At 38.7% G+C, this 3,532-nt stretch overlaps 1 long non-coding RNA gene across 1 annotated transcript; it reads left to right on the top strand.

Annotated features, from left to right (window-relative positions):
- Positions 1-549: 549 nt before the first annotated feature.
- LOC104958041 (uncharacterized) lies at positions 550-1,045 on the top strand. Its single transcript, XR_799726.1, has 2 exons — positions 550-677; positions 898-1,045. It is a non-coding gene; the product is annotated as an uncharacterized lncRNA (long non-coding RNA).
- Positions 1,046-3,532: the final 2,487 nt, after the last annotated feature.

The raw sequence follows: 3,532 nt of genomic DNA, 5'->3' as shown, positions 1-3,532 counted from the left end.
ACTTTTACAAGATGCCTGTGTGCTTTGTACCAGGTTGTAATCACAAAAGTGATCATACCACTTGCTCGTTCTATCGCTTCCTGTCTGGTGAAAGGACCAGGACCAAACATATCAGGTAATATACATGTTTTGCATGGAACATAGTCAAGTTAGCTACCTAGCTAGTAGCGAGCACGTTAGTTAGCAATACATTACATTACTTAGCCTTGTCATTTGTATTAGCCTTAACATGAAGTAAACCAAAATGTTAAACAGTAGAGTAGTCATGATGGTAAGTATTTTGTGAAACATTTGAAGAGGGGGCGGGAGGTAGGCTAACGCCACATTAGCATCGGGGATCTTTTCTACTTCATGCTATCTGCACAAATGGTTAACGTTGAACATTAAAATATCAGGCAGTTCAGGGAGAGTCAAAGGAAGGCAGGCAGCTTTGCATGACATTCTTCTGGACGTGTTTCATTGTGATGATAGTGAGGGTGAGTCAATCTGTTTGTTGGAAAGACAGTAGTTGAGTGATTACTGAGAGAAAATTATTAAAAGAGATAATTATTCAAAGTGTTGTTACTTTAAAGTGTTGTTACTGACCTTTTTCTCTTTTATTTTCTTTACCTCACCTGTAACTGCTGAGACCCTGAGGAACATGCACACTGACCTGCTCTGGCAACCTGATTTCCACTGTACGTAATAGTATTTGGTTATGGTATATTATTTATATACATCAAAGGCACAATGCACCCCCCAGAGACACACATGTATTGAGTGTGATATTTTGCATTGGTCATGTGAAATCATCATTAAATACTAGAAAACTGTAGGAGCGGCAACTTGTTTTGAAATTGAATTTTTAATATCCGATAATAAAGTTGATCTGTTTTCTTTATTCTTCTCTCTTCCCAGCTCCATCCATCACCATTCTCTGTTCCTGCAGGTCCTGCTTGCTAATCAATGCTCATATTTTTTACACAATTACAAATAAAGTCAATGTATTGTATGACATGAAGTTGTGCTTCATTCTGAGTCAATAATAAATTCATTCTGCCTTCAACTGCAAAATTATTGTGGACTGCACCGACATCCATGTAGCTGCNACTTTGGATTCGCTCCATCCATCACCATTCTCTGTTCCTGCAGGTCCTGGCATTGACTTTATTTGTAATTGTGTAAAAAAATATGAGCATTGATTAGCAACCAGGACCTGCAGGAACAGAGAATGGTGATGGATGGAGCGAATCCAAAGTGAGTTTATTGGAGCAATCTCTTATATTTATTGGAGGGAATAAATCAGTTATGAGATCTTCTTCTTCTTTGCTTTAATTGCGAGTCGCAACCAGTCTTGGAGCATTATCGCCTATGACATCACTTACGCGACCCAGAATGCGATTTGGGATTTGTAGTCTTTCTAGTTGCGTATTTTTCATAGTCTTATATTTCAACAGTTTTACGACAAACTGACTTTTTTTACATGGAAATGATTGTTTAAGATTGACAAACATGATATGTGTCATTCGTGGCACAATTCAAACGGGATCAAAAGATTGACTTCAATGTATAATTTTCCGCTTCCGGGGTCCCATGGAGGCTCCCGGAAGGGGAGGGACTTCGCCTCTCTATACTGGAACAGGAGTTATGTGTCTGTAGGGGATGGGGGAACATTCTTACAGTGGTCACTCGTTTAATTTCTGTCCAAAATAACATCCTTGTCATAGTCCAGGGCTCGACAGTAATGGTTGCCAGGTTGCCATTGGCAACCATTCAGAAAAAATTTCAACCACTTCTTGGCCTTGGGTTGCCATCAGTGGCAACCAGTTTTTAACATAAAGAAATAAGGAAAGCAAACAGCTAAATGTGCACCCCAAAAAAGATAAATGTTAATTATTTGTTGCATTAAGAGTGATATTTAATTATTGTTGTGACCAGTCGGAACCTGATACCTAAATTTCACGTGCATTGGTGTGATTACGGAGCCAGAAAGCGATGCACGTTTACTCGCGTGCGCGGTGCGCCGTGTGTTTGTTTTACAAAAAATGCCGAAGCAAATTAAGTTGTTTGAATGTGCGGTAAAAAGTTCGGCCAACACGTCAACTTCTCAAACGAATGTTCAAAGTGATTCAACTGATAAAGCGTAAGGTAAACCCGAACGAAAAGCAAAGAGGAATGTTGTCCATTCACTTCCGGTAAAAGTTCCTTCAAAATAAGAGTCCCGATCTTATTACTACCAAAATAAAAGTGTAAAAACGACATGTTACCATAGGAAAATATTGGCATAAAATTATAATCACTTATATAAAAAGGTAACACATTTTAAAAATATAGTTAGACATATTAAAGGTAATTTACAGCATTAATAATTAATATCTAATTCTTAACTGTGAATGGTTTTCATTTATTTAACATGTATTAGTCTGGCCAATCCAAGACTTCAATGCTGAAGGGCCAATGGATCTATGGTGGGGATCAGCACAAAGGTCAAAATAACCCACATTTGAAAGGGAGATAACAGTTGACCAAGAAACTAGTGACTTGGTCAATTAATTTTTTGGGGATCTGTGAAGAACATGACAACAGTTGCACTACTGGTATTTTGTATACCAGCAATTGAGGGTGGACAAGTTTAAGTTTAAAACTTAAGTTTAAGTTTCAATTAATTGTGTTAATTACTTATTGTAAAGCATTTGAACATTCTTTTGTGTCACATTGTCATTATTAAGTTGATGTATAACTGTATAGTATCTTAACTATTTAAAATATAAGGTGTCTAAAAATGGCAACCGTATTTTCAGTTTTGGCAACCAAAAGCTAATGCCTGGTTACCAGCCTGGCAACCACTTTTAAAAGTTAGCGCTGAGCCCTGGGTTACACCTTTACTACTATGAGATGTCACAATGTCTGTTTGACAATTACAACAATAGGGCAATAGGCACAATTTGCATGACACACTACAAGGTACTTGCATGTGTTTGATTTACCAACAGTGTGGTGCATTGCATTACAATCGAAATACAGTTTTGTTCTTTTAGATGTTGAAGCTGGGACATTCTTTATTGAGCCATGGGTTGCTGCTTTGGTACAATTCATATACTGTTTCATTTTAGCCAAACACACTCTACAAGCAGGGATGCTCCGATCGATCGGCTGCCGATCGATATTCACTCTATTCCGATCGATCGGTGCTCTCTATAAAGGCCGACCGGGAGAGCCAATCACATGACGTAAAATACATGACACTTTTCTCTGTGCGCGGCAAAACAAGCTCTCCAAAATGGCTTCACCAGTCTGGCAGCATTTTAAGGTGTCCGAAAAAGACAGTAAAATAGCGGAATGCAACGTGTGTGAAGCAGAAATCCTGCAGCTCCACCCGCTGTGACTGACCGGTGAGCAGAGCGAAACACACACTGAGAGTTAGACCTAACACACTTAGCTATTTTATCTACCTCTGGAACAAGCTAAACTAGTTATAAATATGTTTATTCTTCACTGTCACTCATTAATGGAACAGTGAGCTGCATGAGATACTGACGGGCTGTCAGGAGAG

This window comes from Notothenia coriiceps, unplaced genomic scaffold, assembly GCF_000735185.1.
Source record: "Notothenia coriiceps isolate Sejong01 unplaced genomic scaffold, NC01 NC01_scaffold00028156, whole genome shotgun sequence".
Taxonomy (NCBI): domain Eukaryota; kingdom Metazoa; phylum Chordata; class Actinopteri; order Perciformes; family Nototheniidae; genus Notothenia; species Notothenia coriiceps.
This window is presented reverse-complemented; position numbering and strand designations above follow the sequence as displayed.